The sequence below is a fragment of the Dendropsophus ebraccatus genome, chromosome 10 (genome assembly GCF_027789765.1).
Source record: "Dendropsophus ebraccatus isolate aDenEbr1 chromosome 10, aDenEbr1.pat, whole genome shotgun sequence".
Taxonomy (NCBI): domain Eukaryota; kingdom Metazoa; phylum Chordata; class Amphibia; order Anura; family Hylidae; genus Dendropsophus; species Dendropsophus ebraccatus.
This window is the reverse complement of record NC_091463.1, coordinates 17,065,182-17,079,911: the sequence shown is the minus strand read 5'-3', so window position 1 is coordinate 17,079,911 and position 14,730 is coordinate 17,065,182. Positions and strand designations below refer to the sequence as shown.

Below are 14,730 nucleotides of genomic sequence, written 5' to 3'. Positions count from 1 at the left end.
CCAGTACTTATCAGCTGCTGTATGTCCTGTAGTAAGTGGTGTATTCTCTCCAGTCTGACACAGTGCTCTCTGCTGCCACCTCTGTCCATGTCAGAAACTGTCCAGAGCAGTAGCAAATCCCCATAGAAAACCTCTCCTGCTCTGGACAGTTCCTGACATGGACAGAGGCGGCAGCAGAGAGCACTGTGTCAGACTGGAAAGAATACACCACTTCCTGCAGGACATACAGCAGCTGATAAGTACTGGGAGATTTGCAAATTTTAAATAGAAATAAATTACAAATCTGCATAACTTTCTGAAACTTGTTGAAAGAAAAATATTTAAATCCTGAGCAATCATCTGCGATCTGTAGGCAAACCTGGCAGTAAGGGGTCATTCACACGTTCAGCAATTACGGAATTCAGAACTGCCGGCATCAAGTTCTGAAACAGTTTACATCTTTGCACTACTGTACTCGCAGTAGCAGCGCAGTAGCGCAAAGAAGTCTCGGAGCTCCTGGGATCATAGTGAATGATGATGTCGGAACTTCCAAAGCCAGTTCCGTAGCACATTGTCTGTAATTGCAGACCGTGCACTGAGCATGTGACTGCCCCTTAGCGTTCAGCTTCCCTGCACAGCGCCACCACAGGGGGAGCTCAGCATTACACTACGCATATATTCAAGTCAATGCGCTGTATAATGCAGGACAGGACGGGTCCTCCAGGAGAAGAGACGCTCTTTGTAACCGCTCTCTACTCTTGGTCCTAATAACACTTAAAGGAGAAGTCCGGCCAAAATGTATTTTTTATATGTTATTACTGATGGAAAGTTATACAATTTTCTAATGTACATTAATTATGTGAAATACTCATATACTGCTATTTCCCTTAATTTAGTGTATCAGTAAGTGTTAGAATTATCTGTGAAGCAGTGATGTCACGACGAAAGGTGTAATTCCTATGGAGTGTCCATCAGGGGCGCACTATATATAGAAGTCAATGGTACTCATTGACTTCTATATATAGAGCGCCCCTGCTGGGCAGTAATAACATATAAAAAATAAATTTTGGCCGGACTTCTCCTTTAATAGGAAGTATGAAAAATGTGTTTTCTATACTGGACAACCCTTTAAAGGAACCGATAATTCCTTTAAGCTGTTACGTGTGGCCGTTCTCCCTGGGTTGCTGCCACTGTCTCATGTGATCTGTGGTTGTCACAGATATATCCTCCAGGCTGTGTCTTCCCTGGGAAGCTGGAAGCCAAGGAATTATAGCATTTACCCAGGAACCCATCACCCCTGCAGCCCCCCAGGACCATCTCACCACTCTACACTGGCACCAGTACAGGTGACATAACACTACTGGTCCCAGCACACCTATAGTTCCAGGCATCTGCTCCATTTCCCAACCTCTGGGATGAATCATTGACTATTTCCTACTTCTTGTTCCTCGAGTTATCAGGAAGTTGTGGATTATGCAAACAAGTAATAAACAGTATATAAAATGTATATATATATATGTAAATAATTTCATCATAGGGCTGTACAGTATACCTAACAGTGCTGACAAGTCTCCATTTACCTACACCCCCTCCCCCTATCATAAGGAGCTCTATCAGGTCCATGTACCTACACCCCCCCATAAGGAGCTCTATCAGGTCCATGTACCTACACCCCCTCATAAGGAGCTCTATCAGGTCCATGTACCTACACCCCCCCATAAGGAGCTCTATCAGGTCCATGTACCTACGCCCCCCTCCATCATATGGAGCTCTATCAGGTCCATGTACCTACACCCCCCCATAAGGAGCTCTATCAGGTCCATGTACCTACACCCCCCCATAAGGAGCTCTATCAGGTCCATGTACCTACACCCCCCCCCATAAGGAGCTCTATCAGGTCCATGTACCTACACCCCCCCATATGGAGCTCTATCAGGTCCACGTACCTACACCCCCCCATAAGGAGCTCTATCAGGTCCATGTAGCTACACCCCCCTCCATCATATGGAGCTCTATCAGGTCCATGTACCTACACCCCCCTCCATCATAAGGAGCTCTATCAGGTCCATGTACCTACACCCCCCTCCATCATATGGAGCTCTATCAGGTCCATGTACCTACACCCCCCTCCATCATATGGAGCTCTATCAGGTCCATGTACCTACACCCCTCTCCATCATAAAGGAGCTTTATCAGGTCCATGTACCTACACTCCCCTCCATTATATGGAGCTCTATCAGGTCCATGTACCTACACTCCCCTCCATTATATGGAGCTCTATCAGGTCCATATACACCCCCCTCCCCCATCATATGGAGCTCTATCAGGTCCATGTACCTACACCCCTCTCCATCATAAGGAGCTTTATCAGGTCCATGTACCTACACCCCCCTCCATCATATGGAGCTCTATCCGGTCCATGTACCTACACCCCCCTCCATCATATGGAGCTCTATCAGGTCCATATACACCCCCCTCCATCATATGGAGCTCTATCAGGTCCATGTACCTACACCCCTCTCCATCATAAGGAGCTTTATCAGGTCCATGTACCTACACCCCTCTCCATCATATGGAGCTCTATCAGGTCCATATACACCCCCCTCCCCCATCATATGGAGCTCTATCAGGTCCATGTACCTACACCCCTCTCCATCATAAGGAGCTTTATCAGGTCCATGTACCTACACCCCTCTCCATCATAAGGAGCTTTATCAGGTCCATGTACCTACACCCCCCTCCATCATATGGAGCTCTCGTAGGTCACAGATCAACTTTAAAGCCCCTATTACACGGGGCGATCAGCAGGAACAAGCCAGCGCCAACCTGTGAGGTCAGCTCTGGCTTGCTCCTTGTACCCCGCTTGCTGCCGGCACTATTACCCAACAGTAAACGGGTAAGAGTGGGGGGGGGGGGGGACGTTGGTCGCCAGCCCATGGAAGATAGCTGAGGCTGCTGAGGCTTGTATTGCCCGAAGCTACGGCAGCAGATCATTGCCATTTTAATCGTCGGTCTTTCACCATGTTGAAGACACTGAAAGACAACAATCAGCCGACATCAAGCATGAGATTGTTGCCTTTTATTACAAGAAGCGATTATTGGCCTGTAATGGCCGACAATCGGCCGACAATCGGCCAAATACAGCTGATAATCATGTAAAGTGTCACTGTCATTTCATTGTTTTTGCAGAGATCAATTGTACAGACGATTTTAAGAGACTTTGTAATTGGGTTTATTAGGCAAATATGCAAATATTATCTGCATTCAAAAAGACTTTCCCCAGGTCCCCCCCTCCCTCTTCTCTCTCATCCACTGCTCATTATCAGGAAATCATGTCTTGTTGCGTCACATCCCTGTCTGTTCTATGGAGAGGGGAGGGGGGAGGAGGGAGAGAGGCAGAAAGCAGAGAACAATTATTACACAGTGGGAGCTGTGTGAGAGCCGGTATTCAGAGGTCAGAGAGGTCAGTGCTGACCTCAGAGGAGATAGCCCGGTGATGTAGCTGTTAATTAACTCTTTGTTGTCCTGTTTTGGTGCCTCATCTCCCTCCACCCCTCCCCTCTCCATAGAGTACAATGAAGACAGGGGGGACAGTTCCAAACTGCCTTTTCATGATAAAAATGCTTTTTTCGGCTAATAAACACATAGGGGGAGATTTATCAAAGGGTGTAAAATTTAGACTGGTGCAAACTGCCCACAGCAACCAATCACAGCTCAGCTTTCCTTTCAGCACTGCCTAAAGCTGAGCTGTGATTGGTTGCAGTGGGCAGTTTGCACCAGTCTAAATTTTACACCCTTTGATAAATCTCCCCCAAAGTTTCTTAAAATCGCCTGTACTATTGATTTCTGCAAAAAAAAGTTAAACGACAGTGACACTTTAAGAGTTCTCAAAACTTTGGGAACCTCTGCAAGCAGTGAGGACTGTGCACGGACTTGCAGCATGACAGCGCAGACGTCACCAGAATTTCATTTTGCCTGTGGACAGATGGGGAGCGGGGAGTGGGCCGGGCCGGGATTAGGCTGAATAACACAGGGAGCGCGGCCCGGGCTATTTTTGTTTATGTCTAAATCCTCGGTGGGAAAGACTATATGTCTTCCACTTATCTCTCCACAGACCTTGTACTAAGCCACCAAAATGTGACCAGATAACAATAGCTCGCAGATCGCAGATCACACAAACCAACAAACTTTTATGTCCCCCCTCCCCATTGTTTACTGCAGTCCTTGAGATCCATATGTAAAGCAGAGAGCTCACTGTCCGTGTGTCTGATGTGTATAACCCTATGATAGTGGGGGTCAGCCATAGCTCCCCCTCCTGGGAACGGACGGATAATCATCAATAGGCTCTTCATTAAAGGTCACATAACCTTAAGCATAAACATCCACATCCATAAAATGATAAAGGCCGACTGACCTCGCCTCACGCCGGAGTGTAGAGTGCCTACAAAGAGAGTCTATCTGGAGGACCAGTCCTGTCCCGCATTACGCTGACACCCATTCATTTGAATGGGAACTATTCATTGGGAACTTAAGCTGTTTACAATTTTCAAATCAACTGTAGTCAGAAAGTTAAATAGATTTGTAAATTACAAATCCAGTATTTATCAGCTGCTGTATGTCGTGCAGGAAGAGGTGTATTCTCTCCAGTCTGACACAGTGCTCTCTGCTGCCACCTCTGTCCATGTGAGGAACTGTCCAGAGCAGGAGAGGTTTTAAATGGGGATTTGCTGCTGCTCTGCACAGTTCCTGACTTGGACAGAGGTGGCAGCAGAGAGCAGTGTGTCAGACTAGAAAGAATACACCACTTCCTGCAGGACATACAGCAGCTGGTAAGTACTGGGAGATTGGATTTTTTTTAAAAAATAGAAGTAAATAACAAATCTATATAACTTTTTGACCCCAGCTGAATTTTTGCCGGAGTACCCCCTTAAGTCAATTTCATAAAGGAGTATGTAAAAATGGGATATTCTTTACTGGAGAAGCCCTTTCAGTTTTACAATTGTTCATACAGGCCATGTATATGATCACAGATAAGGTGTGGACAGATAGACGGGAACTGCAGGTTATTAAAGGTAATAAAACCAGAGATCTCCGCTATAAGTAGTGTGGGCAGTGGGGTTATAAGTAGTGCGGGCAGTGGGGTTATAAGTAGTGTGGGTGGTGGGGTTATAAGTAGTGCGGGCAGTGGGGTTATAAGAAGTGTGGGTGGTGAGGTTATAAGTAGTGCGGGCAGTGGGGTTATAAGAAGTGTGGGTGGTGGGGTTATAAGTAGAGCGGGCAGTGGGGTTATAAGAAGTGTGGGCGGTGGGGTTATAAGTAGTGCGGGCAGTGGGGTTATAAGTAGTGCGGGCAGTGGGGTTATAAGTAGTGTGGGTGGTGGGGTTATAAGTAGTGTGGGCAGTGGGGTTATAAGTAGTGTGGGTGGTGGGGTTATAAGTAGTGCGGGCAGTGGGGTTATAAGTAGTGTGGGCGGTGGGGTTATAAGTAGTGTGGGCGGTGGGGTTATAAGTAGTGTGGGCGGTGAGGTTATAAGTAGTGTGGGCAGTGGGGTTATAAGAAGTGTGGGCGGTGGGGTTATAAGTAGTGTGGGCGGTGAGGTTATAAGTAGTGTGGGCAGTGGGGTTATAAGTAGTGTGGGCGGTGAGGTTATAAGTAGTGTGGGCGGTGAGGTTATAAGTAGTGTGGGCGGTGGGGATAAGTAGTGTGGGTGGTGGGGTTATAAGTAGTGTGGGCAGTGGGGTTATAAGTAGTGTGGGTGGTGGGGTTATAAGTAGTGTGGGTGGTGGGGTTATAAGTAATGTGGGCGGTGGGGTTATAAGTAGTGCGGGCAGTGGGGTTTTAAGTAGTGCGGGCGGTGGGGTTATAAGTAGTGCAGGCGGTGGGGTTATAAGTAGTGCAGGCAGTGGGGTTATAAGTAGTGCGGGCAGTGGGGTTATAAGTAGTGCGGGCAGTGGGGTTATAAGTAGTGTGGGCGGTGGGGTTATAAGTAGTGCAGGCGGTGGGGTTATAAGTAATGCAGAAGCTGATAAGTACTGGAAGAATGGAGATTTTTTTAATAGAAGTAAATGACAAATCTGTATAACTTTCTGATGCCGCTTGATTTGAAAACCATGCTTTTCACCGGAGTACCCCTTTAAATGGGTAGAGTAGTGATTTGCAGGGACACCGCTTCCTGTGATAAGCAAAACCACGGATCTGTAGGGAACAGACGGACCAGAGAGTGTCATTCATGGGACGCCCATAACCTATAGGGACACAACCCGCATTAGGAGAGCTACCTAGCAGATTACGGACCAGAGGCTATCCCACCTACAGGACAAGCTATACAGTGTATGCTACTTCCGTATCTTACATAATAAAGAGTGTAGAGATTCTATCTGAAAGAAGAAGTGAACAGGTGATACCAGAAAGGAAAGTGAACTGTATTTTAAAGGGGTAGTCCACCAACATTTTTTTCTTTCAAATTAACTGGTTCCAGAAAGTGCCAGAGATGTGTAATTTACTTCTATAAAAAAAATTGACAGTACTTATAGCTGCTGTATGTCCTGCATTAAGTGGTGTCTTCTTTCCAGTCTGGAGAGCAGGAAATGTTTTCAATAGGGATTTGCTACTGCTCTGGACAGTTCCTGACATGGACAGAGGTGGCAGCAGAGAGCACTGTGTCAGACTTGAAAGACGACACCACTTCCCGCAGGACATACAGCAGCTGATAAGTACTGGAAGACTTAAGATTTTTTAATAGAAGTAAATTACAAATCTCTGGCACTTGCTGGGACCAGTTGATTTGAAAGACATTTTTTTGTGAAAAACCCCTTTAAAGGCCCAAAGCCTGAAGAAAGTGGCGTCTCACCTGATGACCGCTGCTTCGGGTTATCCTTATATGTGGTCAGAAACCTGTCGGCAAGAAACTAACTAAAGGGCTGGCTCGGATCATAGTGAGATTTTTTATTTTTGGCCAGCCTTATAAAACTTCAAAGTTTATGAAGAATTACAGGGAGTGAGCAGAACCCTGCCCGACTTCCCGCGTGACTCCTCTACAATTTATATCTCTTGTCAAGGACGGGCGGCGTTACAGTTCTCTGTGTAAACACCATAACCATCACTTTAGTGGACTCCAGCCGTCGGCGGCCCAGTGATCAGGGCGTTCAGAGGGTTTATACAGCCATTACAGCGCCCAACATACTTCATAAATCCAAGCTAAAAAAAAAGAACAGCTCTCCTTAAAGGGGTTGTCCCGGCCAGTGATTGGCTGAGCGCCTGTCAGCTGAGACAGGCCGCTCTGAAGCTGCAGCGCGGGACCCGGGAAGAAGCAGAGCGCAAGAGGAGCCCTGCAGCCTTGATATCGGCAGCCGCCGGCCGCGCACCGCTATTACACGTAGCGATGCGCGGTCGGCGCCCGACAATTATAGGTTCAGGCCTTTATCAACGATCAGCTGATGATCTTTGTCATCGGCTGATCGTTGTATTTATTACACGGACAGATAATTAGCCGAATCGACCGATTATCGTTATGTGTGTTAGTACCCTTACAGTACAAGTCACCAAAGCTTAAGAATAGGCGGTCGGTTCCTTTTGTCTAGAAAAAGTAAATCCCCTGGAGAGCAGAGTGACTTTTTCTAGACAAAACGAATCGATCACCGATGCTTGAGATTCAGATACTGTGATTTGCTCTGTAATCTCACTAGCTATGATCCTGCAACCAGCACCTCTGTTGGTATCCTGGGCCACGCTATCTCAAGTGCCCAGGAGGCGGACCCAGAGTATTTTACTGGCCCCTCCTCTTAGTGCTGGCAGCCATAGTGGTCTCCTGATTGGATGCTGGAGCTGTCACTCAAAGGAGGGGACGCACTCTGGACACTTACCATGAAGGCTCCACCTCCTGGACACTTGTGTATTTCTCATCCATGCAACCTGTATGACCCATAACCTTCGGTATGTTCTTACTCCTCTTCCTTCCCTTTAAATGACTAAGTGGGGTATTTCCCATACAGATAACCTAATACTCACAATCCCATTAGTCAGATGACCCGGAAGAGAGAAAAACCCTTTAAAAATATTAATAGTAAAACCCATAGGGACACTGGATGACAGATGAGTCAGGGGAGATGTCAGTCTGCGACACCTACATAGTGTGACCCTCTGGAAGCAGAGCCGCATGACGCCTGATGGATCCGATTCCCATCTTTATTACAGATCAGCGTCCGTCATCTCACTGACAGGAGATGGACAGCAGGAAATATTAATAGACGGACGCCATACCCGGAACATCAAGTGCAAGGAGATCCCCGGGGTGAGTCAGGGGCCACAATGATCCCGCACTCTCCCAGTCTGTGGAGTAAACACAAGTGACACAATGGCTGATAACTGCGGACAATAGCTCGCTATCAGCCACTTGTGTACATGGTAATAAAGTTATTTTACTAAAGCTTTGGGTCTGATAACAAGGGGGCTGCGGCCACAACACAGATCCCTACAGTAACGCAGCTCCAGTCACTGATTGGCTGAACGGCCAGTCCATCAGCCAGGACGGGTATTGCCCCCCGGAGTCATGATGTCATCACAACTCAGGGGAAAATGGCTTCCGGCGGGGGTCCCGAGGCCGATCCCGTCACTCACCACAGGCACGGGGAGAGGTCAGTTCCTATTCCTGATCAACTCCCCCCCTGCCGACTGCAAGATTTTAAATATGGCCAGACTTCTCCTTTAATCCCCAGCTCCTTCTGGGCGTAGGAGTCCAGGGGGCGGTCCTAGACAGTGACAGCCATCTCATACAGTAAAGGTTGTCAAACACTGATTAGGACCGCCCACTCGACTCCTAAGCTTAGTATGGGCAGAAACTACTTCCTTACTAACACAGCGCCACCCCTGTCCTCAGGTTGTGTGTGGTATTAGAGTTCAGCTCCATTCACTTCAATGCAACCGAGATGCAGAACCCTACACCCAAACTGAGGACACTAGTGGGGCTGTTTCTGGAAGAAAGCGGCCATGTTTTTCTAACCCCTTTAAGGATGAAGAAAGCTCCTTTTCTGGACATAGTCACCTGACCATCAGCTGGAACGGCCGTAGGACATGAAGTGTCAGCCATTTAAAGGGGTTGTCGCATCAGGACATGTAATCTATAAATGCATAAAGACATTACATACAGATCCGCATAACACGCACCATAATACATCAGTGGTTGCCATATAATGCTACATCCCTACCCAAAAAAAACACAGAATTGTGACTAAAAATTTTTTTTTTAAAGGGGCTGTCTTTATGATAGTGCCCTTTAAATGGACAGATGGCGTGTACCGCTCTTAGGGAATGTCAATGCGCATTCTGCAATGTAGTACACGCCAAAGACAGCGCCAACAGCGCCACCCCGGCCTTCAGGTTGTGTGTGGTATTACAACTTGGCTTCACTTATTATGTTAATAGAATTGGTCATAGCCTATGGTACATCGCCACAGACTAAACAATTTTGAGGGATGGAAAATCCCTTTAAATCTTCTGATTCGTTGCTATGGGCAACAACTCCACTTTAGCTTTATAAGCAGCCCTGGCCATTGTCAGTGACTACCAGCAATGAAGGAGCCGCAGCTTGTCAGCCAGGCTGTGCCACGTCCATCTTGGCGCTGCCAGAGCCCCCCGAGCCCCCTGCAGTGCCCCCCACCCCCGTCACCAGCCCAGGATCTATGTATTTACCTGGAAGGGTCGTCGGCTCTTGTCACGTCTCTCCCCCCACAGCAGCAGCAGCCGTCCGCTCACCACAGACCCCACAGCCTCCTTACGCAATGAACGTTCGCAGCGCCACAGCTCCGAACACAATCCCCATAGACAACTCATTCTACTTACGCAATCTACGTAATTGCCGCCAACTCTTCACCTTCAAGAATACAGACGTGCGGAAATCATAGCAGCAGTGACGCGTCCTGTGGTAGGCGCGCGGTGATTGGAGGGTTTCCGCAGCCTGGGCAAATCCTATTGGCGGGTTACAGCAGGCGCCGGCTATGATTGGCCGGAGATTGAAAAGAGAGCCCTGTGATTGGAGGAGAGATCAATTGAATAGCTGAAGGTTGCGTTTTGGACTCAGATACAGGCGCTTGATGTGCCTGGAGCTGACAGCTGCGACAATTACAGTGGGGTCACCACAGAATACATTCATTGGCTGTGTGAGGGAAAATCACTGTAGTCAAGGGGAATTCTACGCCTAATATAGACAACCCCTCTTAGGCTATGTTCACATTTGTAATAATACACAGAAATCTGATTCTACCCTTGAAATTTCAGTCACATATGTATACACCATGATGTGTGACAGGAATTCCAAGGGAAGCCTCAGATTTCTGTCACGTTTCTTGCTCAGGCCCCGCCATATCATTTATTCTGATACATACACACTTAAAAAACCACAGTGTGAACTGCGGCCTGTGTTCCCATGGAGAACAAGCATATTCCGACTTACACCGGCATAGCCATAGGGCTCAATAGGTCAGGTGTTGTATATCCCTAACTTTGCGCCATAGTCCACCATATTACCAGATATACGTATACCACAAAACCACAATTCCCATCATGCCTGGACAACCACACCTGTGGGTTAGCGGAATAACAAGGGCCGTTTCCTCTTCAGATTTGTCTCTGGAGATATAGTGTGGGATCAGATCACCATCTACATCAATGTCTCTATCCTGAGAGTATATGTGGGGACATTGATGCATACAGTGATGGAAGTCCACACAGGTCTCCATGACATCGCTGCACCCCAGGGTGTATGGTGCCCCAGCCAGGGTTATGAGTGACCCCTATATCCTTCATAGATCAGGGGTCCTCAACTGGCGGACCGCGGAGGCCAGCTGTCCGGACCCCTGCTGCAGCTTAGTATACCTGTATACTGAGCCGCGCTGGTCCCCTCTGCACGGTAACTATGAGCGCTTGTAAGGAGCGCTCATAGTTACCATGCAGCAGCACTGACAGAAAGGGAGCCATTGGCTCCCTCCCTGTCAGTCACCGTTGTGGCCGCAGAGGTCACAAGAGGCCGCTCTCTGTCTCTGGTGCCGGCGCTCGAGTGATGTCACTGGAGCCCCGGTGCCAGGACAAGGGGAGAGCGGCCTCTTGTGACCGCTGCAGAGCAGCCACAAGAGGAGAAGAGAAGTGGAGACGCCCGGACACAGGTGAGTATAAATGTTTGTTTTTTATGTTATATGCTATATGGGAGGACAGGGGGGGCTATTTACTACTGGGGACACAAAGCAGGGGTCTATATACTACTGGGGGAGCACACAGGGGCTATATCCTACTGGAGAGTGCACAGGGGGACTATATACTACTGTGGGAGTGCAAAGGGGGGGCTATATGGGAGGGGGAGCACACAGGGGGGCTATATACTACTGGGGAGCAGAAAGCAGGGGTCTATATACTGCTGGAGGAGCACATAGGGGGGCTATATCCTACTGGAGAGTACACAGGGGGGGCTATATCCTACTGGAGAGTGCACAGGGGGGCTATATACTACTGGGGGAAAGAGCACAGGGGACGTATATACTGCAGGGGGAGAGCGCACGGGGGGGGCTATATACTACTGGGGAGCGCACAGTGGGCTATATGCTACTGGGGAGTGCACAGAGGGACTATATACTACTGGGGGAGCGCACAGAGGCGCTATATACTACAGAGGGAGCGCAACATGTTTCCTACTGATGTTCAGCTCGGACCTTCACTTGACAATAGACTCCGGTAAGTGACCTTCACTAAAAGTTGTTGAGTACCCCTGGCATAGACGATCATTCATCTTCTGTGGCACAAAAGGAATCATTTATTGTCCACAGGCACCTGCCACATCTTCAGAATCCCAGACGCAGTGTCCACATGATCACGCTGATCCCATGTTATCCAGGAAGTGACATCACCATGTTATCCAGGAAGTGACATCACCATGTTATCCAGGAAGTCACATCACCATGTTATCCAGGAAGTGACATCACCATGTTACCCAGGAAGTGACAAAATTTTCGCCACACTTCTCCTTTAGGTAACTCTGTGACTCCCTGACCGCCTTCTTAGCTGACTGCACCGCTGCATAGATCTAAATGAAAGTATTCAGAACACATAGTATTTTTTGCATTGTCTGTGTTTTTATTTTAATTAAAAAAACAGCTTTACTTGGGCTGTGAATGGTGTCAGATAGGCGGAGCCTGTTCTTCTCTGGGTCCCAGAGCCTGTACACTTCACAGTGCTGTATGCCGACCCTTGTATAATCATCCACATACTTCACATGCTTTCATTTCGATCTATGTAGCGGAGCTATCAGCTTGGTAAGAGGTAAGGGGGTCACAGATTCACTTTAATGGCCTGAATGTAGTCAGCAACCGACTACATATACGCACCAAGGAGGCCCCTATAGAGCGTGCGGCGTGCGATGTACCACATAGGGCGCAGACAGGTTGCGGAGAGCGACGCTGATGGATCTTCTGATCTTATTCGATCATTATTGTAATCACATATAAGCTTCTAAGGGCTCGGGAGCGGCTTCGCGGGCTGAACGCTCGAAATTCATTATGAATGAGTCTATTTAAAGTGTTCGCTAATAGACCCGTAGGACGTCGCACTGGGTTAATGGTATGTTCTGCCTATGAGCCAAGTGGCGGTAATTATCGGCTATAGTATTACTTATCCTTTTTAGGAAAGAGTGAAAGATGTTAGAAAAATAGAAATGAGTTTTAGGACTGCTCCAGTGTGCCCCCTGCTGGTCAGATCTGTCTATACAGGTTAATAGAATGTTCAGGTCTTACAGTGGCCCCTGCTGGCAGATGTAGGAATTGCAGCTAACTGTAACATACAAGCTATGGCTCAGCTAACTATAGCTCCCCCTGGTGGTACAATCCAAAAATACACGAGAAGACAGCACATCCTGCTTGAAAAAAGCTGACATATGCCGAAACGTTGCGCACTGGTATAATATTAAACTACCCACTTCTTTTGGATGTGCTGTCTCCTTGTGTGTTTTTGGATTGGACTTCCAACCTTGGGCCAGGTTTGGTGAGATGAGGCCCCACCTATACATTACATTTCCTAATGGTGCGTTTACACAGGCAGATTTATCTAACAGATCTTTGAAGCCAAAACCAGGAACAGACTATAAACAGGAAACAGGTCATAAAGGAAAGACTGAGGTTTCTCCTCTTTTCAAATCGATTCCTGGCTTTGGCTTCCAAAATCTGTCAGATAAATCTGCCTGTGTAAACGCACCATAATGCTACGTTTACACGAAACGATTATTGGGCGAATTTTCGCGATAACTAAATCGAATTCGAACGATAATCGTACGTGTAAACGCGGCGAACAATCGAAAAATTTTCATTTTGATCTTTTAACATGTTCATAAATTGTCGTTTGTCGATCGCAAAAAATTAGCCGATCGTTCCGTGTAAACAGTCGTCGCGCAATAGTCCGGCCGCCCGCCCCCCTGCTCGCAGCCCGGCCCCCCGCTCATCCGCAGCCCCCTGCGCCGGCTCGATCGCCACCCCAGCTCCGATCGCCCCCCACCGCCACTCCGATTGCCCCTGCCGCGACCATACGTTACCTGCTCCGCGTCGCAGGTCTTCGACATCCCCGGCTCCGCTCTTTAGTGCACTGATTGGCTGAAGAAGGGAGCCGGGAATTTCAAATGGCTCCCCTTCAGCCAATCAGTGCTGAAGAGGAGCACTGATTGGCTGAAGAGGAGCCGTTTGAAATTCCCGGCTCATCTCTTCAGCCAATCAATGCGCTGAAGAGGGGAGCCGGGGATCTCGAAGACCTGCTGCGCGGAGCAGGTAACGTATGCTCATGGCCGCGGCGGTGGGGGTGATCGGAGCGGCGGCGGGGGGGGGCGATAGGAGCGGGGGGGGGGGCGATCGGAGCAGCGGCGGGGGGCGATCGGAGCGGCGGGGGTGGTGATCGGGGCGGCGCAGGGGGCTGCGGTTGAGCGGGGGGGGGGCGGGCTGCGGGCGCGAGATAGCAAAACGATCGCAAAACGATTTTTCGTACCGTCTAAACACTGATCGTTATAAAAAAAAATTGTTACTTCGAAATCGTTAATCGTACGATCGGGCCAATAATCGCCTCGTGTAAACTTAGCATAAGCCTGTGCTGTTGTAATTGCATCCTGCTATCCCCCTGGTGGGAACAACTAATTGTTGGGGGAATTTACTTATTAGCAACTTTTTCACCCCACTTTTTACACTTGCACTTTCCTCCTTATGCCAATTTCAATTGAACAAAATGTATCATTGTTCAATTGAGACGTATAATAAATTTGCACATTTTTGTTTTTCACCATGTGGATTTCCCTGAGGAAGCGTATCTAGTGAAACGTACGTAGGGACGGCTCTTTGGTGTACACCAACATGGGTGAATGCAATAAGGACTGATGCTGTGATAGTAACTAGTCATAGACTCCTGGGTATTACATAAGTAAAGAGAAAGGGGGCGGTGGGAGACTTTTTACAATAAGAATCTCAGACAATAAGGTTAGGGGCATCCCTACTTTTGTTACTTAATTGGAGGTCATGACGGAGGATGTTTTACAGCCACAGTATTGATGATGAGTTATACTAGCTGACACCATTTTTATACTATTGTTTTTTATATTTGTGGTAATTTTTAAATTTATTCTTTATATAACATATGTTGTGTGTATTGGTATCTTTTTGATACATAATAAAAACTATTTGATCTTTAATGAACTAAGCCCATTGTTTTTTCGTATCAAATTCTTTTAGTGGGTTGTTT

The 14,730-nt window shown here is 47.8% G+C and overlaps 1 protein-coding gene across 1 annotated transcript in view; it reads right to left on the bottom strand.

The window, feature by feature from the left end:
* Positions 1-9,756, bottom strand: part of EEIG1 (estrogen-induced osteoclastogenesis regulator 1) — a 51,247-nt gene extending 41,491 nt beyond the window's left edge. The window contains exon 1 of the mRNA XM_069986152.1: positions 9,667-9,756. The gene's annotated coding sequence lies outside the window, so the exon portion shown is untranslated. The remainder of the gene's footprint in view (positions 1-9,666) is intronic.
* Between the last annotated feature and the right edge of the window lie 4,974 nt (positions 9,757-14,730).